The sequence below is a fragment of the Betta splendens genome, chromosome 2 (genome assembly GCF_900634795.4).
Source record: "Betta splendens chromosome 2, fBetSpl5.4, whole genome shotgun sequence".
In the NCBI taxonomy this organism is placed as follows: Eukaryota; Metazoa; Chordata; class Actinopteri; order Anabantiformes; family Osphronemidae; genus Betta; species Betta splendens.
Genome location: NC_040882.2, coordinates 15,341,885 through 15,366,735, shown reverse-complemented (window position 1 = coordinate 15,366,735; position 24,851 = coordinate 15,341,885). Strand labels below are relative to the sequence as shown.

Sequence of the window (24,851 nt, the reverse complement as noted above, 5' to 3'; positions counted from 1 at the left end):
GGTAGAGTGGCTTCTGCAATGAAAAAAGACAGAAAAGAAGACAAACAACAACGTGCAGGGAACAGCGGCATGTACCTAGTGATCATTTAATATGAGATGCAGGGTTTGCCTCACGCTTAGCTTTGTCTTGCCTTAAAGAGGTGAGAGGAGGAGAGAGCCACAAGGAAGGTACAGAAAGCTAATATTTAAGCATTCAAATCTGACCTAACTGTTCAAAAGCAAGCTGAATTAGGCCAGGCAACATTGTGATGGACGTTTATTCTTTTCATTTAGCAGAAGATGCCAACAACAAGGCTAAGATTAATCTATGATTTTCTATTCGTGCTTTTTGGTGGACGTCGTACTAGAGAGTGGTGTCTCCAAAGGCTGGGTCTAATTCAAACTCAAAGATTACTTGCTGAAAATACGAATTTCAATAGACATCTGTGCTGATTCCATAGTTGTGACAATTCAGGCTTATCATTAACCCCGAGTCGTCGTTGACGTGATAGTTGGCCTCTAAAACACCCACTCTAGGCTCTGATGCTGCCTGGTTATAAATAAACATTTAACAGCAGGGGGTGGGTGGGGGGGGGGGGGGGGGGGGGGGGGCTCACACAACGTCAGAAAGCTGAGTAAACACCTTGACAGATACTTAACAACTCCCTGGACACAGGTAGATTTGCATAAACACACACAGCAACTAACCACGGACTTCCAGTACTGAGCGAAAATCCTCACACATACAGTAAACACACACACTGGGGAAATGATAGTGATCAAAGCAAGCATCCTGCTGAGAGATTCCCAAAATGTGCATCAGTATGGCAACGGGCTCCTCCCTCCTCAGCTCTAATGACGGCCTCTCTGGCTCGTCATTCCTCTGAATGCTTCCGAACCCAGGCACCGCCCCTCCCTCTGAACCCCATTACCCCGTTGTGGGAAAAAAGGATCGTCGGCCCATAAAAGATTTAAACCCTGCTCAAAACGGCAGCGACGATAGGGGGCTTTAAAGAGGGTGGGGGCAACTGTGAGGTGAATCCCCCGGGGTTATATTTAGGGGCTGCTGACTTGAATAATGTACATGGTGAGAACGCAATGGGGAGCGACGCGTCTTCAACGGATGAGAAATCCAGGGGTGTGTGGATAGTGCAGGCATTTACATGATGACCTCATGACTGAGCACCGGGACGCACAACAGGGCGACGTTCACACAGAGACGCAGTGAGCGCATGACAGAGCTGTTTGTTTACACTGAAGTTTCCTCATGAATAAAGGAATTTATTATGAGGTTTTGAGTCGGGCTGAAGGGTGAAAATCCAGGACAGACAGAAATGACTTCACTGGTGAAATCACACATTTATGTTTATGTGAATAATAGTAATGGAGGCTTTGCATTGTTAATGTCGATCCAAAAAGTGACGCTCGGCACCAGAGGGTCGAGGTGCAAAACACAAACTCTAATGCAAAGTGTAAGAAAGCGCACTGCAACAATGTAAAACCCCTCCACACTTAACTTAACGCCCAGGAGGGAAAAGACCTGCAAATGAAAATGGAGAACTCCAGCAATGCATCATGGGAACAGATAGATGAAAGCATGGTTCTTTCTTTACATTAGTATTAGTGGTCCCTGCTAGGTCCTCTTCACTCCGGTTACAAATAATCCAAAGGGTTTGAATAAAGCACTTAAACTGGCTCAAGTATCAAAATCTTAGTTGTGCTTGAAAACAGTCCCTTAAATAATCAAAGAAATCCCTCCGTCTGAATAAACATTTATAGTAAGCTCCTCTTGGCGAAAGCATGAAAACAAGACTTTCTTCCAAGGACTAAACATGGCGTGACTCACGGCAAGGTAGGAAAATGACAGGAAAACGAACAGGACCAGCAGCCAACTGAATGAGGGCCTCGGTTAGAGAGGGTTTATATTCACACCAATGAACACAGTTAGCTGATGAGCCAGATATGGGTGAGGAAACTAGAAAGTGGGCGTGACCGGAGGTCAGGGGGCGTGGCTGGAATACCTGAGGGAGAGGACATTCATGACACGTGTGAGGTGAGTAAACAGGTCTTGGCTATTACCTTTAAAAGACTTCAGCTTCCAGCACCGAAATGGAAAACAAAACATTGAATTATTCCATTTGAATGCATCTGTATATTCACAAACACACACCAAGTAACTAACGCCGTTGTCAAGATGCATTTTTTTCCTTTCTAGACGTTGAGCTGTCACTGTCACCATCAAGAGCAGCGACGGAAGCAGCGGGTGACAGCTCTGTCAGCGCATCACACGCGAGCAGAGGCGAATAAATAAAGATGAGAGCGACGCGGAAGCGGAGAGAGGGGAAATGAACGGCTCCTGTTTCCGCAAGAAGTCAAGGTTCGGTGTTAGTTTCCCGCTGCGCCTCCTTGTTTGGACCCGCACATTGAAACTTTAGACGGAGAGAATCAACGGGGCCTCGAGGCGTCGCGCGCGTCTTCCGCATCCTCTCACAGGAGCCACGCGGACCCCACTTAAAGAAGCAGGTGTCTGTGATAATCGCTCTCCTTTACGCCTCGCGCACCTCGAAGGCAGCTGCCGCCAGTCGTTTACCGGAGGACACTCTCCAGACTGTTTATTCCGGAAGTCGCCCACGCGCGCGTTTCAGATAAGCGCCTTGTGCGTTCGCCGTTCGGGCTTCGGGTCCCTTCGTGTTCAGACTGGGAGCGTCGCGCGGGCAGGAGCTCGTCCGCTCCGCTCCGCCACGGGCGTCCGTGACGCCGCCCGCCACCCACGCTGCGTCGCGCGCCGAACGAGGGCCGGCGACACGCGAAGGCGCGTTGATGACTTCGTTTGTCAGTCCCACGGCTGTGACATAACGACACAGGTGCAGCGGCAATTATCTGAAAACGACGTTAAATCAGGTGCTATAGTCGAACCTTGTTTGCGTTGCCGCTTCCGTGGGTGTGCGTGAGCGCAGCTGGGGCTATGATTGTGTTCCTCGCAGCGTGGAGGCTGAGGGTAATTTGAATAAGCACGTCGTCATGTAATTCACTTCGCATCTGCCTCTAAAATATATAAACACGCTCATCCTATTCTCCGACGATGTTTTGTCTAATCTCTGTAAATCCCTTTAAATAAAGTGACGCATAATGTTCAAAATGTATGGAATGAGTTTCACTTCTGCATCCAGACGCTCACAATGAACCGCGAGTCTTTGCTAAATGGCTTCTATTGTAGACGCTGTAGTTTTCCTGATGAGCTGCTTTAGTGAAGTTATGTTTTGTTGTTGTTCTTATAATTGGTAATAATTATCATTTATTCCTCACCTCATTAGGGGTTTAATGATTAATGTAGAATCAGCTGAAGCCATCACGCTGTTTGTTTTTCTTGTTTTATGGCCTATTTGCTGCCTGTGAAACAGTTGAGGTGGGAGATGGGACTTCACATTTGGGTTTGTGTAATTAAAAGGAACATAATGACGTGTGATTCTCCGCAGCGACTGTGCCTCGCTTACATTCGCTTCGGTACATTCTGCCGCACTCCGGGTCTCCTTCCTCCTCCGCTGTAATTGCCCTGATTCACTGGCACGGCGCCGGCGCACAATATCGCGCCTATCGATTACGTCGGCAGCAGGTCGCGGCCACGGGGAGCGATTGGGATTGAATGGCAGAAAAGAGAGACTCATCGATCGAGGCTAAGCAGCAGCTTCGTCAGGGAGGAGGGGGGGGGGGCTACTCCATGCTAGTCATGGTATACTAACATCTGAGCTTGTTTTGTCTAAAACAACAAGTTCTACTTTATCATAAACACGGGGGAGCGACAGCAACTGTTCTACGGAGCTCACACAGAGAAATAAGAGAAATACAACATGCAAGTATGAGAGGAAACATTTCAAGCGGCCATTACACTATGTAGTAATTAGGTTTCAGTCATAAACTGGCTCATTGGCTCATTTCACGCATCACTGTGGAACCAGCGGATCGGTGATTGATTTGCATGCTCTTTATTACTGCTGCCCGAGGTTTATGGTTTAAAAAATACAAGCTGTGACCGCCGTCCGCCCACCGGCATCTCAGTCGCCAACTCACCAACATTAAGGCTCTGCTTTAACATAGTTTTACCCCTCACACACACTAATCGTGTGTAGTGGCAGCAGTACAATGTCCTCTGAGGAGAACAAAGCCTTTCTGTTGACCGACATTTACTGAGATAGAAGACAAACTATTTTGTTTGTCTGTTTGCAACCTTTGATGTTTCGCCACTTCTGTGATTGCGGTGGTTTAATGTGTTCTTTTAAATAACAAACCAAACGTGTCGAGCAGCAGCCGTCCTTAATTAAAATTGCTTTGACATTAGCCGAGTTTTACAAGTCGCCCGTGTGTCATCAGATTTGCACATTTAATTAACATTTCCTCTTCTCATCCAATTTTCAGGTTCATCTTCCTGTTGTGAAACCTATTAATTACTAATTATCTGCCTTCTTGGTCATCAAACCTTGATGCAAATGCTTCTCAAATTAAACAAGTCAATGAAAGCCCAAAACACCATCGTTCTCCCGCCCGACAGAACTCATTCTGAACTCCCTGCTCTCCTTTTACGATTAAATTCCCTCTGGCCGTTTTGTTAGTCATCTGCTGGTGCTGGAGTCGTCATTAGATTACTTCATAGTACCATCCAGCCACGCTCTGCATTGAGCAGCATAATCTCTGGCCGCGTGAGAAGCTACTGTAACTCCACCTGCAGCGCTGTTGTGACGAAGTGAGTGTTTGGAGCTTGAAGTGAGAGAGGGCGCATTCAAAGAGCGTGGCCCATTTGGAACAATCTTACCCGAGAAAATGTCTACGGTGGCAAAGAGAAGTCAACAGCTGTAGACTTAGACCTGTGGGAAGGACTTGTTCTTTGGTGGTGTGGAAAAACCAGCAAAGCACCACTCCACGTCTGACACAAATTACCCAGCAGGTGTGGCAGTCCTCCCTTTCGTTTCTGTATTTTGGAGGGTATCGGGGTGTTCATGGATGATAATGGTGGTGATTCGCCTTCCTTCCCTAGCTCTGGCTGGCGGAAGCCGTCTCGCTCGCTGACTGACCTGATCTGTCTGCAGTAAAGCACGGACACGAGCTGAGGATCAAGGTGGGGCCTCCTCAAAGCTGGGCCAACGGTCGTTCTGTGCGAATGCTGCAGGGGTCTCCCACTGCAGCTACCGAGACGCACCACGCGGAAGCCACGCGTCTGGAGAAGGATGTGTGGGCATGTGCGTGACGGCAAAGATAAATAACAGACTAAAATGTGCGAGGCTGACATTTGTTTTGGGTAGAAAGGAAAAGGCTGCGTGATGCAGAGGGAAGGCGTCCTGAGCAGTCGTGGAAAAATGAAACCACATTCACTGCACCATTAGTCACCCTGTTGTGTTTACATAGAGGAGTTTGACCAAGCAAAACTTGGAGAGGTGCGGAATCGCATTAGTCGGAGTGAATTCAAAGCAGTGACTGTGCAGAATGTCTGCATGGAAGCAGTGCGGTTTCAGATAATTATTGGTTTTATCTGTGGGAGCAGAGATATCTACATAGCTACAGTGAATCAACTGTTTCATTCAGTAAACACAAGCAGAAGGACATTAGTATGTATGTGAGGAACCTTAACGTTTTGGGAGGAACCACTTAAAGTTGGTAAAAGGCTGAACAACTTGTGGTTTGTTGGGACTAAAGCAGGTCAGAACATCCAGAAAGAAAGTACACAAGCCGACAGTTCAGGCAGATGAGTAATGTTACTTAGTCTGAAGACGCTGGTCCTTGCTATGCTGTTAGCTGAACCTTACAATTCAACCCTATTGTCTCATTCCAAATATTGGAGCCCATCTTTGTTCCCTGATCTTCTAGCTCTTGTGTTTTTAAGCTCCAACACATTATATGTCCCAATGCTGGTGCCCAAACTTGATATAAACCCTACAAATATATTCAATAAGTCCGGTTGGTCTGTTTGACCCCGACGTAAACTAACCTCTGTGGTCTCTAGCAGCAGGGATGACATTAAAAAGCGCAGTGGAGGAGAAATGAAGTGTGGGACTGACAGATGGAAGGAGGCAGGGATTACCTGCTAAGCATTCAATTACCTGCTGGGTATATAATTGGTGGGAGGCAAAAGGCGCAGCCCTCAAATCCACTGTTTGCTCTGCTCTGCGCTGCCGTCGTGCTGCTCTCTGCAGGAGGACAGGCTTCTCAGCCGGGGTCGGACGCGCGGCCGTCAAACCGCACCGATGCAGCCGACGCGCCTCTGAATGGGTCACTTTGAGAAAATGTGACCCAGCGAGTGTTTGCTTCAGCATTAGCACGGACGGAACCGCTTACGAGCGACAGCGCTGAACTGACATTCAGGCCTTTCCTCAAGTACAAATGTTCAGTTTACCAGACAGTGTCCAACACTCTGCACCCGCAAACATGTTGAATGCTGCACATATTCTTCCACTTCTTCACATCCAGTATTTTACATGAGTTTATTGTTTACGCACATGTGTCATTTTGGATGCAACAAATGAAAAGTCTTGGGTTCTTGACTTGGGTTTGATATTGACCATCAAAAATGTATAAAACGCAGAATTCAAAATTAAAAACAAAAGACATGGGTACAAGCAGCTATGAGCCTCCAATGACTCACTAAGCTAAAGACCTTTTTTAAAAGCTACTTGTCTAAATTTATGAGCAGTACAGGGCAGAAACCCAGAATATATGCATACACACACACCCCTAATTATTTCTGTCACAAACACTGGATCACCTGATGCCCCGTGTTGAGGATTAGAATTCTCTGAAACTCAAACCAAGCAGGAGGCATCATGTGACAAATCCCTATAGACGTCCTCGTCCCGAGAAGGTGGTGGTGGTGGTGGGGGGGGTCTGAGTAAACATTACAACAGTCTCCATGGGGATTAACCTAATGTGCAGCGGTGTAGCACCAATGATATGTCGCTTTAATTGTCCCCTAAATTAAACACGCAGCGGTTTATCTCCAAATCTCATAAATCTCATAATCCTTCCTCACTCTCCGATGCGTTTTATCAATCAATGAAGTCTCGCTTAAATAAATCTTCCTTCTCATGAATTCTCCAAAAGCAACATTCTCCTCCCTGCACCCGCCGACGCTCGCAACGTGAGCTACTTTGTGAGACAAAGTGAATCTGATCACAAGTTTGCACACAGACGCCATTTTTCATCAGCGGGGGTAATTTATTAGCCAATTAGGAATGATGAAAGCGCACAGTTCTGGAATCAGTGATTACTGCCTGCGTGCAATGACAAAATTTATCATTCTTACTGAAAAACTGAGGATGCTTCCTCACACGAGCAATGGAAGAGATGCTGGAGGCTGGCAGAGGGTAATTGAATTGACAGCTACAGCCATTAATTCTTTTCTTCCCACCTTCTAGACATTATAAATATTCAGTCTACTTTGGCATCGGGGGCTTTTCCTGGTATTGTTGCCGTGTAGCGAGACACAGGGAAAAATAAATGACTCCGGTTCAACATCAGTCTGCGGCTGCATAGTTTAAAGGACTGTTGGGAGTTTGTTCCGTTACTGTGCCATAAGCTTAGCGTGACAGACGTCGCTAGTGTACAAGACCGAGGGTAATGGCCAAGAATCCTATTATTTGTCCACATCCTTATTCTGAGGCTGCATTTTCTTTCCTGAACCCTCAGCACAGTCTTCAATCTGGTATGTTATTACAGAGCAAGGCCTTTTGGGAGCACGGTGAACCTCTCTCCATAGGTACAACACTAGCCATGATGCTGATGGTTGTCGGCTTACATTATTCAGTATCATAGCTGCAGCGATGGAGAAAGGAGAAAAGGGCAAGTTACACATTTGTGTGGAGTTCTTACCTGAGGAGGCCGGGGACGGGGGCAGACATGCAAAAAAAAAAGAGAGAGAGACAAAAGCATTAGTGGAAGGTCAAGCTGTGTATGAAAACAAGCCTTTGGATGAAACCATCCATACGTCATACGTCAGCCTCCATCCAGTTGAACACATCGCCCGTCGCTTCCATTGCATTGGAAATATTCAGCAGCCTGACACGGACGCGCTGAAGGGCCTCACTCGAGAGCAATGAGCCTTGCATCTGGAGTTTCCTGCCTCAGTCATTAGTCATTACTCCCATTTGTGAAAGGTCGATGAAGCAGCAATCCCAGTCCATCACGCCCGCAATATTATAGCGCGCGTCCTTCAAAGGCGGCCGCACCGAACACGGCCCGTGGTTCCGCTGTGTGTTTAGGCTAATGGCTTTAATGGCGAGCGCGCCCAGGCCCAGGATGGGACCGGGGGTTCTTCCCTCCTCATTGCTTGTGATCCTCCGTGTTCGCGCCGCTGATGGTTTAAAGCGGCCATGAGCCACAGAGGAGGAGATTCTGCCATTCGTCACCGTTACTGCCGCGCACGAGGCGAGACGCGAGGCAAAGTCAATGAATTACTGTGGATCAGCCTCCTTCAAGCTGCCGTTTGGCTTTAGATTCCTCTGTTTTTATTGGGAGCGGGCCGTTGCCAGAGAGAGGCCACGCGGCAACGCCGGATGGAAAGAGGCGAGCGGCAAACAAAGAACAGTGGGCGAGGGAGATTTGTTGACTGTGGGATATTTTTCAATAAAAACGAAAGGAAGGGGCGGATTTCCTGGCGTGGAGGAGAATTATTAGCGCGCCCTAAGAGAGACAGAGCACCTACCAACAATCCTTCACTCACACCACGGTGAATAATTTTAAGGAACTCAATTTTGAGATGAGAGGAATTTAAATGCTGAAAGCATAAAACTACAGAAACGGCCTTTGTGGCTGTGCCAAGCATGACTCAGCCATTTACTCGGCAGCAGCCTATCGTAAAGCTAGACCCAATCTTCTCTCTTCTTCACCATCTTATGTACAGCCCCATGACATTATGCTTCCGCCAGAGAAAAGGTCAGTTTGAAATCCACCCGGGCCACGTTTTGTCTCATCAGACCGAATGCATCCCCGAGTCTGGTTTGATGTTGTGGAGAAGAGCCTCACAGCAATCTGCCTTCAAACAGCAGAGGAAGAGTCATTGGTCACACCCAGATTATTTGTCCACACAATGCGTTTTCTTTTAATTGAAAAGAATTTAAGTAGGTGTGTGTGCACTAAAATGATAATGATAATGAATCGCTTACTGCTTTGTCATTTGTCATATTTCTTGTTTCAGTTCAGTGCATCAGTAAAATATCTGAATCACAGCAACTTAATTACAAACACGGTTTAGTTATTATCATTTTAATTAAAAAGTTAAGAGTTTAGTTTAACTTCTAAAAGAAGCTAACAATGTTTGTGTTTAACAATATTAAACCACACAATGTGCTTACAACAAGCCTTTGGAACTTATGAGGCACCTCAAGAACAAATGTCTCTTTAATTAAAGATATAAATGCAATACAAACAGAAAGCAATGAATGAAATCATTGGTATGGAGAGTTCAGTAACCTTCGAGGCAGTGCAACTTGCTGACATTTTCTCCATTGAGATATTTTGTCACTTCCTCGACAGACAATATTTCCAACGCATCATCAGGCTTGGGACACGACCACAGTTCAGTGTAAGTTCACCATTAGCTGCGGACACGTTCCTCCATTTCCCTCCACTGGCTCCATCATCGCCACCATCGCTCCATTTGCCATTGTCACATAACCTCTCAAACAGCCTTGTTGCTCCTGAATTATTGAGGAGAACACAGCCACCACTTGCCCTGATAAGGAAAAGGAGGAAGAGGTCTGTCCATAATACAGTAAAGCTGTTTCCTCATCCAGACACAGACATTATTTGCTTAAATAATTGTCTTGAAATATCACAAACTTTTTTTTCTGGCCATAAAGTCCTTCAGACATTTAATATTTTCCCCCCTTTACTTCTGAGCGGTCTCCTTCCATCATGACCCAACCCAGACTTTTTATTCGTACTAAGGCCTGAACAGAAATCACAGATAAAGGGAGTCAACAGCATGAGGGCATTTTCTACAGGTGAAGCAGAGGAAATGAAGCAGGATGTGTAATATTACACCCTACTGTATGTTCTTTATGTTTAACATGGATAAAACAAAGCTAAAACCAGTAACAGACTGTAATGACTGTAAACACGCTCTATGGCGATGAAATGGTTACTGCCATCATCGCTCTTATAACTGGCCTTGACCAGATGGATGGAAACAAAAAAACACAAATGGCTGCTCTCTCTCTTTGTCTTTCTCTCTGTCTCTCTCTCTCTCTCTCTTTCTCTGTCTCTCTCTCCCTCCCTCTCTCTCTCTCTCTCTTTCTCTCTCGCGCTGCGTAAAAGCTCAGATGAAAGTCGATCGTTTGAAGTGTTGCTAAAGATATCACTGCAGAATATACAACATGCTGATATATCAGAAAAAGACTGTAAAGGCAGACATCCCAAGGCAAAATGTTAGGTCAGGTGTTTCTTTAGTCTGTGCCCAAGAATCCTGCTCTCATCCTCACAGCGGCTTCGACCTCTGACGCCTTCCCTGTGAGGATCCAAGTCGCACTGCCGTTATCCAGCAGATCCACATTTAAAACGTTTGTGCAGCTTTAATGGAAAGATGCTGAAACAATGCTTCTCCAGGACTCTGCAAAGTTGGTTTTGACTCAGCATCTTAGAGTCAATGCTGCTTTTTTAATCAATGCAGAATTGGATCCAAGTTTAGGTAAAGTTTGGACATAACTTGTGTTTGCTGATGGGGCTGCAGAATCCACTTATCTGACTGTTATTGTGACAAAGCAAACCTGGAGCAAATACCCAACGCTTTCTTAGAGCAACATTATGAGACAACCCGCCAGATCGTCCATCTTTAAACCAGGACCAAGGCTATAAATTGCGTAAATCACAGCTCTAATGCTCCTTGGGGGCTCTTTGAGACCCAGGCTAATGAAGACATGTTGATTTAACGAGCCGTGCCCCTGTCTTGTGTGGAGCTGAGCTGATTCTGCCAGATTAATGGGAAACTCAGATTACGCTAATGGCGAATAATTCAACACATGGTAGCTGCCTTTTTCCCCTTTACTTTTATTTATTTGTTATTGTGGCTGAATCCAGAAAAGAATTTTGTAGCGTATCCATCACAGCAGAGCTTGTGATTGTGCAAAAGCAGCAACTTTGCTATTAGTTGCATGAAAAGATGCCTGATAAGTCAGATAGGTCAGTGGTTCCCACCCAAACCCAAAGTCAGTCTTGGGTCAGGATGTTTTCACAAAGGAGAGGTTGCTCTGTTTTGTTGAGCGAGCGTTCTCTCATTCTGCACGTGTGAGTTGTCTCCATCGGAATTCCGTTCATCATTCAAATGGAGCCCAGTTATCACCACAGCGAACAGACACCACTGTTTTGTCAGTAATGTTAGAACAGGTTGTGTTTAAGGGAACTGTATCTCTATCATTGCTGAAGGATGGTGACAAACAACAGCAGTAGCAGGAAGCCCAGGGGGACAGAAATGTGAAATTGATCAAACAAACACTATTACCGCTTGCCTAGACTCTGCTATTCATTTTTTGTGCTCCAGCTCAACAGTCTGGCAGCGAGAGTGGAACAAGCTGCTTCGCAGGTTTCAACACATCTAACAGAGGCGAAGCTCTCCATCAATTAAAGGCTCAAGTGGAAGGACAGATACAGCATCAACAGCTACTGAAGCTGTTTGAAAAATATCATAGGAAAAATGATGAATGATCAAACTCAAATGAGGAAGTACAGTAAAGATAAGGAACAAGGCTGGAATAAGTTCATTAGTTCTCAGACAACCTGCCTAAAGGGCTGTGATGTTGATGCAATCTTCTCCTGCAAACACCAAATCAAAGAGAGGTGGCGAATAAATGCGACATGGAGTGGAGCGGAACCTTCAGCAGCCGGTGATGAGGTCGTATTTTATCCAGCTACTAATAAAACACCTTGAGGAGAGTCTTTTACTGCATGAGTCAGAATGTGCAAATGAGGTGGCGGCCGTGATGATGACTATAATCAGCATTACAAAGCAATAAAGACGGATGCATCAGTTACTGGATGAGAGAAACGACATCCAGTCGCGGAACGCGGTTCCAACCAACAGTAAAAGCTCTGATTGTTTATAGTGTAGCGTCGCTCTGACCCGTTCCGTTGAAGGACACGCGGCACTCTCTCTAAATCATTATCTCTGCCAAAGAATCCAAGACTGGAAAACATGTTCACTTCTATTAGTGCGTCAAATGTGCACGGCTACGCTAAACCTACTACTACATGTATCAATGGAGCACCCAGTGCTTGTCAAACATGAGCTGCCGAACGCAGGGAAAGCAAATGGGATCAATGCATTTTGCAATGCAAAAAACCAGGACTGTTGCTTGTGATGCACAGTGTACGGTAAAGATGCTACGACCCAAAGGCTGACACTTATTGGGCTTCTTTCAGTAAATTAATAAACAAGGTGTGTTTGGTCGTCAGCGAGAAGTCAAACCGTCCTGAGCAGTCTGATAAATCCCCTAATTCCTTCTGAACCAAAGCTATTTGATTAGACTCTGTCGCCATTAGCAACGTCCCTGCCAATCATCTCTGAGCATTAGCACCAAATCCAATTAGCTTCAGAGTGTCCACCTGTCAATCAGTCCCCGTGCTGGAACGGGGATGAAGTGCCAGTCACCTTCCACAAACAACTAATCAATCAATCAGTCACTTTGAGAGGAGCTGTTATTAAAGTCACGCCTTTCATAGCGCGAGCTCACAATATGAAACAAAACTAAACATGTGCAATGAAAAACCCAATAATATTACGACAATCCGCCGGGTTTTAGGGTACACATCAACACTCAGCCGCGTTTGCAGACGCTGCAGACGTCGGCTGTGATGGGAGACGGGCCCTCGTCTCCCTCGGCCCCCCCCCGGCGCTGACAAAAGCTGCTTGTGTCCCCAGGCTGTGCTCATCACAGCCCAGCAGCTGTTGCGTGTCCTAACACACACCTCCACCCTCAGCCTCCCGTGTACTTGGGGAGCTGCGTGTGCGTACGGGTCACACATGTGCAAACACCGCTCCGCTTTCAAGCAGCTTTGCTTCGCTGCCCGCGTCTGTTTAGTGTCGTGAGGAATTGTCCGACCTTTGACATTCATGAGAAACAGCCAAGTGTATGCAAAGAAGCCTTCGTACTGTTAGAAGTCAGTCATTATTATTTGTGGGTTATCAATAATATCAGACCGTGAGCCTTTAGCATCTTCCTCCCTTTAAACTGTTCTTTACTCCTTCATAATTAATGACCTCCCCTTCGCTGCTGCGTAGACGAAAGCTCCACCTTTGTTTCCACTGGCTTCCCATTCATGGACTGCAGCCCTGTGGCTCGGCGGGTCTGTCTTAGCGGGTTCAGAGGGCCCGAGAGGAGGGAGACGAGGGGTGCGAAGCAAGGGGAGGGTCACGCTGAGTTTTTTGGGACAGTGTCATGTCTCGTTCTAAACCTGAGTGCACCCTGAAAAAACACCACTGAATTATTCAGAGGCGGCTGTTGTGTCGTGCCATTAGCCGCTGCCTTAAATTTGAGGAGACGGGAGATGGAAGGAGGCTGAATTCACAATGTGTTGTGTGTCTTATTGTGCTAGTGGGTCATTTAAAACCAATTTAAATGCGTCTTCTTTAAATTCATATTTCATGGTTCTCATGACCCCAAAGTGTCTCAGATGGTTTTCAGCTCAGGGAACAACAAACCTATAGTAAGATACTGCTATTTTTTTTTTATTACTCATTTTGAATCTGTTTGAAAATGAGAGGCAGCTGCTGACAAACTGAAGACAAGACTGGACCCAATGCACAGACAGTGTCAGACTCACAAACAAAGTAGTTTAATTAACGAGGAAATGAAAACAAACTGACCAACATGATGGGATGAATATGAACCAACCAATCTATTTACTGGATGAAGCAAATGAAAGCGTTAGACATGATTGTGCGAGAGCAGGAAACAGGAACAGGAAGTAGGAAGGAACATATTAGCAGAAGGCGGGAGAACAAACACAACCGAAGCGCCTCCGTGAGGCTGTGACAGATTCACTGAATCCAGGTGTTTATTTCATCATCTGCTTGTTCAAACATTCATTGCATTAACTAAGTGGTTGCCTGTGTTTTAATACAAGTAACAGCCTGACTGCGAGTCGAGCAGGAGGCTCAGGGACTGCGGCAGCTCGGGCCGGATTCTGGTACATGCGGCCTCTTTCATTGATCAGAGGAGCGCCGGCATCCGCAGCCACAATAGTTACAGATTGACACCGGACAAATTAGGTCATTATAGCCGATCTGCTCCAGATGTCTGCAGACAGCATCCAATATATCACCGCGCGGCGCATGCACACACAACCATTTAACTCGGTGGCTCGAGGTGCTCGCTGCCTTCGCAGGTAAGGAGCATCGGCCGCAGCGTCCAGCAGCGCTGGTGGGAAGCAGGAAAGACACAATGCCTGGACCAGTTCTTCTAAAAGAAGATGTTTTAGCAACCAGCTGGTCAGAACGTACAGTATTAAGCAGCAAAGATACTGAATATTACTTCTGCTTTAATAGAAGATCTGAAAGATCTTCATCGCCGCTACATTCGCACCAGCAGCGCTCACGTCTCCTCTCAATTATTTGCGTTTCGCCTTTTTTTTGTTTCTGCTGGTGGGCGCTCTTGTTAGATTATTAAGAACTGACACGAATTCCCAAGAACAAAGGGGAACAGCGGCGTCGACAACACCTCCCCACTGCTCAGAGCGCGGGGTTACATTTCAGTCTGGAAGCGGCTACATGCCTTGAGGCGGGCGGCCGTGTGTCTGGAGATTGGGTTTAATTGGGAAGCGGTGACCTTTTCCACCAGAGAAAACACACTCATAAGCTGTAAAATGCACATTAAGAGTCAAAGTTGAGTTCTATCGTGCTGGGACAGACACTGACTCGCAGCGCTGTGATTCAACAGAGAAATTAATTAAGAGGATAGCTACTGCCGGGTGGGTGATTTATGGTTGGCGGTAACGCAAGGAAAGGGCAGGTCCCCCGTCTCTGCCAAGATGGCGTCCTGTGAGTCTGCGTCTACGCCTGCTTCTCTTTGTGTCACTCCACATAAGTGCCTCCTCCCGTCATAAGCTATAATTCATGAGTCCTGATTGTAGCAGTGGTCAGTGGCACCTTACACACAGAGCAAAGCGCTGAGCTGTGGTATCAGCCCCCCCTTTTACAGCGCCCCCTGCTGGCAGTATGAGTGAGGGCGCAGACAAGGTCAGAGGTCGCGTGATTCGCTAGCTCTGCTGTGCTCGTAGCAGACCTGCATGGGTTTCGGTTAAGCTAAGTCAGTCTTTCCACACGTCTCCTGGCTTCTGCGCTCGTTTCATTGTTCTCCTCATCATCTCACTGATGTCATCTTGGACACATCAAACAATGGCCCCATCTGGACCACAGTCCTGATTGTTTGTGGTAAGTTATCCTAATTAACTTGACATTTCTATTGTATAATAAGCTACTTTATATGCATATACTGTGGCGCCACAACAGTGAAAGTCACTTCCCATTTATCTTCCAGTTTTTGCCACCGTCATTCCGAACAGTAAGTAATAAAAAACTCACGTATAATCCCACACATTCAAAACATTTACATATTCATAATGGGAAAGCAGAGCTTTGTAATCATGCATTGTTTACCAATGATGTTTACAACAGTGCAGACAGTCAGACATCATTATGGTCTAAATACTGCGAATTAAATTAAGTAAATGTGGTCGCTCAACAAAATGGATTTTGGAATGAACAGCAAAGCAAGCAACAGAGCTGGAGTTGTGTTTGGTTGGAGAAAAGCATATAAAGCGGCTGCATTCGCTCTCCCGATGCACGGAGAATCGCAAAAATGTTCAGGAGACGGTGACGAACAGACGCAGCGACACAATTAGTTCAAAAGTTTGGCCGTCTGACGTTCATCCTCATGCAAAAAACACGCTTGACTCCAGTAAAATAATGCGCTTCAGTGCTAATCTGTTCACCAGTTTATATGCTAAATAACCCCTCTTAAAGTCATGACGCACACAAACAGGAAATGAGTTTGTTAAACAATAAAAATAAAAGTCTGCAGGAAGACAAAGGCTGCTCAAGCAAATCCCCAACGTCCAGCGAGCGCTGGCGTTGAGGCTACAGTGTATTTTATTAAACGGCATCGCAGGGTAAGATTAGGTAGATAAGACATGGCACTCCATAAAAAGCCCTTCATGTGCTGCTTCTGTGGCTTGGCAGCTCATTTATTGGCCTCGCAGCCCATCTATCACAGCTGAGCTGTCCTGATTGGCCGGCCGGCCCGCTGACGGAGCCCAGGAATCAATCTGAAGCCGGGTTCTTCACTTGCGTTTGTCGGGGTCGTCTCGCCGTCATTATGATGCCGAGTCCAACCTCGCTCATCTGCACCTGACGCCTCTCCTCCACCTCTGCCCTCCTTCACCCTCTCCTCTTTCTTCCTGACTGACTCTTATTTCATACCCTTATCCCACGTTTTGACATTGACTCTGTGAACCTAAATAGGCTTGACTGGCGTCTGTTAAAGCGGCCGAGGGTAAATACTGTTCAGTTTTTCCCCGCGAGGAAAAAAAAAAGAAGCGGAGAAGGTGAATCTGAATGTCAGAGGACAGAACGTCTGCTCGGCTCTGATTCCCGTGAGTCTTCCTGCTGGCAGAGGGAAGCATCATGACAGCCGCAGCCAGAGGTTAAGGCACCAATTAGCTACAGTTAATGAAGCCTCATTAGCCTCTGCTAAGTTTCTCCCCCTCCCGTGCTCTCGCTCTCCCTCCCTTCACAGTCACTTTACCCTCAGTGCACAGACGAACCCGGAGCCGCCTCAAACACCAGCGACACAAAAAGTCTCGTTTCCACGGGAACGTTACTTACCGCCAAAGTCCGAGGACGTTGCCTGCGGTGGACGTCCTCGAGGGACGTTTAAGCAGATTGGCCTGCTGACGTATCAAATGCAGCGGGCTTGGTCACGTTCTATGTGTGCACTGGGTTTTTTTAAAAATGCTGGCTCTGCAGAATTCTGCAGTTTTTGGCCAATCAGCAACGTATAGTGCTGCAGGCCAGATAGCTGCTTAAGCAGTGAATGCTATGATCTATGGCGATAGAACGAAGGGATACATGAATATAAGAAACACCAACTCTAATTTTGCATTATTGATGTAGTGATCCCACTACTTGTTTAATGCTTAGTGCTCTGCAGTGGATGCGACTTGGAAAAAAGTGACTGACCAGTTGATTTGACCGCCGGGTCGTACAGTCAAAACTCTACAGGGAGTTTTTAGGTGTGAGCTCATTAAACTCTCGATTCATATATCTATAGCTCTTACGTCCGGCCGTACTGACAGATAACTCACTCGCACGCGCAGAAATCAACATCATTAAACGGACCCCCTGCTGTTTCTCTCCAACCAGGGGAAGCCCCGCAGCAGTGAAGCTCGCATCAATTAACACAGAGGCCCACGTGGAAGATAAAGCGGGGAAAGATCTTCGTTGCTCACATCAAATTGTTAGAAGATTCATGACCTTTAAAGTGGATCTGATCCAAAGCACCCACCGCTAGAAAACATATTCTGTGTGTGCTACATCACCGCTGCATCCAATGTGTGTGACGTGTATCCTGGCTGGTTACGGAGCAGTGTGTCACGGATGGGGAATAAAAATTTAAAATGACATTATAATGTATATGTTTGGCTGTAAATGCTAGAGGATAATCAGGACAGGCATTGCATCACACATCAGAGTGAGGAGTGATCGTAGCCCACAGGCTGAGCCTCGTCAGCAAGTGCATGTTAAAGCACCTCCTCTACTGGGACGAATCTCTGCTCTGGAAAAGAATCAATCTTTATGCAATGCAACTGACACATACTGTACTGGAGGTACAGCTCGCTTTAGCTTCCATGTCAAGTTCCTGGTGACTTACGCTTCACTCCGCTGACTGAGGGGCAGCTTTAGCTCTGTGGTTCTACTGCACAGTCAGATCTGATGGATTGAGCCGGCAACAATGTATTTAGGCGACGGCTTCTCTGAGACGCCGCGTTCAGACATTCAGGCGTTTTGAAGTGTGTTCCGTGGCATCTTAATTGAAAAAGGGGGCATCTGGGATCTGTTGCACTCATTCACGTGCTGTTAAACTCTGATTACATGCTTGCACTGTTGGGTGTTCCCACTTTACTGCCTTTAGTGATCAGACAACAAAAGCAGTAATTAAGTGACAGCAAACATGAATACTGTCTGTTGTTTGCAGAGGCTTACCGACCATGAAATGAGCCCTAGAGAAGCTATCAGCGCTTTGAGCTCCAAAAAAAATACAGCCTTAGCCGCGTTTGGCGTCGCTGATAAAATGCTGATTGATTCGATTCCGCCTTGATGGGTATTGAGGGCGTCTCGACAACGTTCTGGAGAAGGGGACGGCCGTGTCACGCGCGTAAGTAAGATTTATACGTCGGCATCACGGTGGAGTAAACAAAACGGGAAAAAGATGCACGGCACCGCGGCGAGGGGCCTCCACCTGAGAGAACTAGTTTCCCGGCAAAGAAAATGAATTCCTAGAAGGACGTCGGGCAGAGGAGCCCGCGCCGCAGAGCTGTGCACTGGTGGGAATTGCTGCAGCCATGCGTAGGGCATTAGGCTGCATCCCGGCGGGGACCGGAGTCTGGACACAGACAGCAACACATTTATTATGCTCCCAGGTCTCCTGGTAGCTGTACTCAACTTGCTAAGCTTTATACGTGACACTTCCTGTTCCTCACGCGCAGCGAATTACGCTCCCCTTGGCCGACACTCAAACAGGAGCGGAGTCGCTCCGGCGCGGGGCTGTGGAACGCAGCGAGGCTCCCAGACACAGCATACCTCTGCATGCCGACGCGCCAGCAGTTCAAATTACATGTAAAACGGAGTTAATTAAACAGAGCTCTGGTAAATTTCTCCGAATTATCACGTGGGAGCGTCGGGTTACCACGTCGTCACATTGTTGTAATTGCTCCAAGATGTCCTGTCGAAGCGCTTCATCGTTCAGCCGAATCCAATCAAACTCCGGTTTCCTCAGATAATTCTCGCACAACGATGTCATCATTTGAATCTGTTTATTTAAGTCAATATAATATCAACAATGTGATTCATCTGAAAGGAATATGAAGCGTCTGGGAGCTTATTGCTCTGAATTATTGATTTGCGTGGTTGTCAGGGGAAGGCTCGTGTTTGAGCTGTGAGGTGGAGAAGATCAAAGGCCTGTCTGGCTTTGCTCTGTTGTTAGCACTGCCAGTCATCCTCGCAGCGCACATTCATCTCCATTCAATATGCTGTCACCGTCCTATCCCTGCTCACATAGCATATCCCTGAGCTCATTACCCCGCTAGCACGCGCATGCACGCGCGCGCACCAGCGCATCAAAAAAAAGCATACGTTTGTTTCATTATTAATTTGCGTATTTATTCATAGAATCAGTGCAACACGGCTTCGAGCCTGGAGACCGACGGAGCGATGCAGATTTAAATGAGGATCAACAAACCGGGTTTGATGGAGATCACACCTCACGAAAACTGTCTGATGTCTGTTGCCGGCACCTGGGTTTAGCGTAGCATGAGATAACGACAGGCAATGGAATCCACAGAGAACCTTTGATATAATGGTGTTGCACATAGCGGTGGAGGGGAAGGCCAAGGCCTTGGATAATCATTATGCGTCCTTTCACAATAAGAGCAGGACGAGGCAGACACTAACAAGGGAAGCATAAGATTGGTCATTAAGATGAACTCTACCCTCTGAATTCATATCGCTAACTTGCAATCGATTGTCCATTTCAATCACAGACTCACATTTATATCATGTAATACATGTTACTGCTCATTTAGGCCGCGTCTTCATCCTGAGCAGTGAGCATGCTTGAAATTTGAGTCCAACTCATTACGCATGTTTTCACATTGCGCAGATTTTCTTTGACAATATTTGAGCAATTTGAATACCTCCAATGGCCGTTTACAGGCCTGGCTGTGGAAATGCAGAGAAAGAACGTGGGCAGTTAATCTGGTGATCAGCACAAGGAGAGAGAGAGGCCGGGAGCTAGCATGGCCACAATGCTAGCGCCCGAGCGCTAACTGAACGGATGTGTACATTCATTCATATGCCAGAGGGTCAAAACAGACCGTGTGCTAACTACTTTACAAAAAATATAGAAATGAGCGTAAATGTGAGCAAGCAATGACACAAACATTGCAAGTCTGTGCACGCGCTTCCGAACACGTCGTCTCAACTGCTGCTGCACTCAGACCCAAACCTCTGCAGTCCCCCTCCCAAACACAGGGGAGAGACTAATGCCGCCGCGGACAGATATAGTCTATCATCTTTCCGCTCTCTGCCAACAACCCACACAAACACTCGCGCTTGCAAATTAACGCTCTTCTGCTGTTTATCATCTGATTCAATTAAGGCGGCAGAGGCGGCGGGATCGGAGCCCGCGGGACGGCTGTTTAAATGGCCCCAAAACAAATGAGCCGAGGTTCAGCCGCTGACATTTAAATGAGAGTGATGAGGCCGCTTGTCGGCGCCGCCCGTCTTCCAGCCGCGGCAGCTTTTCTGCTCTTCCTGTCGTCAGGTGCTCCCGTCGGCGCGGCCGTCCTTTTCCACCGCTCGCCCCCCTTCCCGTCAGCTATCTCACCAAACCCCTCGGTCGGCTTCACCTTCCCTCCCCTGCCATGATGTTTATTCTTCTCTCATCGCCTCGTTCATCATCTCCCAATCCTGGCAGAAGAGGAGCAACGCGTTCCGTCTGCTTTGCAGATCTCGCTCGAAGCTTTCGGAGCCCGGAGTTTAACGCGACTCCCTGAGCGCATGAATCACCGGCTCTTATTTATTCTGCCGTTGAAAGGAGCCGACTGCAGTGGCAGGTCATTTTGGAATATAACGCAGATGGGACCAATAAAGTCGATAGACTTTAAATCCAGGCGTGCCCTTTTGTGAGCCTCCGTCATAAAACTATGCAGCCGCCACAAACAAACAAAATTAACAACTCTGTCAGAAGCTATGAGTGATAAAAAGCACTTTTAGGGGACGTTATAAACACGTTTACAAGACGGGAATAAAACTTCAGCTGACTGCAGAAATATCTCAATCAAACCCCATTTGGTTAATTCCTGACCATCACCAGCTTCCTCGTTTTGTTCCATTGAGGACGGAGCAGCAACCTAATGAGGATGTGGGACCCAGTGCATGATTGTACTGTCTCCTTCACTAATAGCCGCTGACTCCTACACCCTCACAGGTGGGGCCGAGCCGCCATGAGGTGGAGGAGGTTAAATGGATGTTTTCCTTTTTCAGCAGACGATCAGTTTTCACCTTAGGCCCGAAGCTTGTAAGGCGTTCCTGGCAGAGCATTGTGGGAACTCATTAGCAGCGATGGACAGTCACAATGGTCGTCTTATGGAGGTACAACAGTGTAAAACCAACAAAACCTACATTGTGAGTTGAGCACGGAGTTGGAATGGTCCGATCTGAATGAGGACACCTTCATCACTCCACTGACTCCAGTTAATTGGACCGTTAATTGGACGGGCTCCGGTGGCATCAAAGTATAAAGAACGACTTCATCAAGAGGCCTTTCACCTACAGGATGTCATCGCTCTTCTCCTTCCACCTGATGGAGCCTAGTGGCCTGACAGGGACGATGTCCTTGTTATTGGATCTAAAATCTCTTTTTAATGTTGGTGACGGGTTGTTGTCTTTGAAAATGACCCTTAGAGTATATGAAACCAGCTCTGCACAGAACTGAAGCTTCTACATGAGCAGCTCACTGCGTTAATGAACCAAACTGTACGTCTGTCTTAAACAAACGATAAAACTAAACATTTTCTGCTGAACTTCTCGTTCAAAGACAATTTGCCAACCATTGAAACATTTCAAGGGTGCTAACAGTTAATTTAGTTCTTAGGGTCTAGGCTTGCAGTAGTGCTGCACAGGAACTTTATTTATGGCCCACATTCATAAGCAACTAATATAAACATAAACTTAACGAAGCCAGGTTTATCTGTATATTTAAAGAATGTTTTTAAATGACTAACTTTTGTCACTTGTGAACTGATGACCTGACCTGGATAAAATCTGATCCCAAACTGCATCATTTCCTAATGGACTGAGAAGACTCCTGTAAGTGGGAAAGCTTGCTGATGGCAGCATGAGTTAGCAGCAGCTAATGGTGGTTTAAACGACGAGCCCCTCTGGAGAATGAAGTACTAGGGACCACCTGGCTGCACCCATTAGTCGACTCTTCTGCTCTTCCACAATCAGATCTGTCAGAACAGAAAAAGTCCACCGCAGAGCGGAGAGTGCAGCCCGTTGTGCTCCGCTTGGATGAGGGGGAGGAGGGGGAGTCGTCTGCAGCAGACGAGAGGCAGCAGCTGAGGGGGAGCGTGGTCCTGGCGGCAGAGCCCAGCGCCTCCGTTTGTCCCATTGATTTCAGCTCAGCAGCAAATTGGAGCATTTTTCACAGCGTCCCACTGTGGCTCCAGTTGCCTTTTTATTTATCCTCCCGCTCAGAAGAGCACCGCACGTGTCAGGTATACAGTCGTATAGAAAGCACAACACAACAACTGTATTGGTCATCCAGGAGCACTGGCCTTTGGCTTCATACAGTAGAATGTCAGGCTGTGTCTGCTCAACTGATCCGTTTTAAACTATCATGCTTTGAGTCAGTTTTATGTTTTACCACTGTCCATTATACATGAACAGCCGTCATGAACATTGATTAACTATAACAATCCTCAGAAGTATATTTAGTCCTGTTCATGTCTGAACTTTTAGCTGCTGAATGTGTAAATATTAAATAGCTGATTTTCTTCAACGATCCAAAGCAATGAAAAAAACTCACCCGGGCTTTTTGTCAATGGAGCCAGAACAGCCTTCAAATCATCACTACCACACTCGGTATGAAAACTTCTGATATCATGCTCCAAGCTGCAGGTAATCTAACTAATTGTCTTCTCGGCAGATTATCTTCACGTCTAAGTTTTTTTTTCCAGCCAACTACAACTTTGCTGTTTTCTATTCAAAGAAGGACTTTGTCAATTATCTAGTCTCAGAGCTCATGAAACAATGTTTGTTCAGTCTTAAAATTTGTCATTTTGTTAAAGCTTAATTTCCTTAAACACCATCAATATACTTGCTGAGAATTATATATTTTTTTTATTTTTCAGCATGGAAGCTCATGAATCATAAAATATAAAATCATAGAACTATTAGATTGTATCTGTATCATCACAGCAGTGAGGCCTGGAGACGCAGAGGGATGTTCCTCCTATTTTCAGATTGAAGGTAAAAACCCCGGGTTGTGTTACAGACTGTAAGTAGTTTGGGGAAAAGTTGTTTCAGAGTAGAAAAAAGCTGATTTTAGAAAAAATATTCATTTCTGTGCCTTGAGAGTCGACAAGGTTTTAAATATAAGCCTTGTGAAGGTGTCCTTGACTCACACCGATGCTCAGGAGCTTGTTCCTCTTGCTCTGCAAATAATGAACTTTCATGTGAAGATACAGCAGATACTTTTTCATGGGGTTGAGGATGGGCTTTTGAACTGAAAGCCCAGAGTTACTGTATCATCCTGGCTGTGGGAGGGATCATGGTCTAGTCACGTTTCCTCTCAAAGTTAGAGAAAAAGCTCCTCAAAACTGTGTGACGGCCACATTACACACAGACTGTAACACACACTCATGACTCTCCACTTTAACGATTACAGTCGCCCCCTACTGGCCACGAAGCCAGTGGATTCCGGTGCTCTGCTTTGTTCCTTATGCTTTTTAGCTCCTATGATAAAAATCCATAAACAAAAGCTTCACACCCTCAGGCATGAAAAGGAAGCCAATGTTCTACTGCCCACATCTTCTCGTCCTCCATGTTTCCAAGACACTGGAAGTCCATCTCCTCCTCCCTCCTCACACCCGTCACCTGTATCCATTTCTCCCCACTCTCCGACTGACAGGTCGTCTCCTCGACGCTTCCTTCCTCCCCCTCCGCGACGCTCTGGCTCTGTCCGGGGAAGTGGCTGCACATCATCCCTGCCGCATCTTTCTCCCACCCCCTCCTCCCTTCGCCACACCCCGCGCTCCCGACTTTAAAGGCCCGGGAATGACGCAAGGACTTAGCGGCGGCCTGAGCCAAAGTGACATTTCGGTGTCACCGGCAGGCGTGAAGTCGGCTTCAGAAATGTCAAAGCGCTATATGTGAAGGTGGTTACCAGCGGGCCGAGTGTGAACATAATGGATGAGTGGCTGCAGGCGCCGTCTGCGAGCTGTCGAGCTGTCCGGCTCAAACGCCGCCCTGTGCGCTGGCCTGAATTGCATTTAGAAGTTGAGGCAGCCTTGTTTGGTATGGCTCAGAAGCGCTCTTTCAATTTTTTTTTTTTTATTCGCTTCGTCTTCACCTCTGCACCCTGGCTTGAAGGAAAGTAATGCTGAAGTTTAATGATGAGTCACGCTGGCTTGACTTCTCCGCTCAAGCAGATTTTGCTGCTCAAATAGCACATAAAGTCCCACATATTGATGTAAGAGCCATCACACACTAAATGTGGGATCTAATTATAAACAGTAGAACTCGTTAAACAGGGTTTTTACTGTTTTTGCTAATGTTGAAATTGATTTATTGTATTTGTCCACTGGAGGAAAAAAGGAGAGGTGTCTTGTGGGACCCAAACTGATTATAACTACTAAACAAAAACAAAGAAACTAAAGTTAAACTAAAAGCCTGTTGTCTAATTGCTCTTAACAATCAAAAGCGTTTCTACTGGTCCTGCCAAGGATTCTGGGCCGAGACCTCCAACGATTGACGCTAACAGCATTTACAGAAGTGCTCCGCAGGACTCTGGGCTTTCAATTAGCGCTGGGTGTCATTCGTCTCATGGATAAGTGAG

General features: G+C 46.6%; 1 protein-coding gene and 2 long non-coding RNA genes across 10 annotated transcripts in view; 2 read left to right on the top strand and 1 right to left on the bottom strand.

Annotated features, from left to right (window-relative positions):
• Positions 1-24,851, bottom strand: part of sorcs2 (sortilin-related VPS10 domain containing receptor 2) — a 183,921-nt gene that overhangs the window by 48,853 nt on the left and 110,217 nt on the right. The gene's annotated exons all lie outside the window — the stretch shown is intronic.
• Positions 1,928-5,302, top strand: LOC129603632 (uncharacterized). The gene is made up of 4 exons (XR_008693719.1): positions 1,928-2,032; positions 2,195-2,843; positions 4,393-4,918; positions 5,009-5,302. It is a non-coding gene; the product is annotated as an uncharacterized LOC129603632 (long non-coding RNA).
• Positions 14,944-17,640, top strand: LOC114849577 (uncharacterized). The gene is made up of 3 exons (XR_003784647.3): positions 14,944-15,385; positions 15,492-15,515; positions 17,375-17,640. It is a non-coding gene; the product is annotated as an uncharacterized LOC114849577 (long non-coding RNA).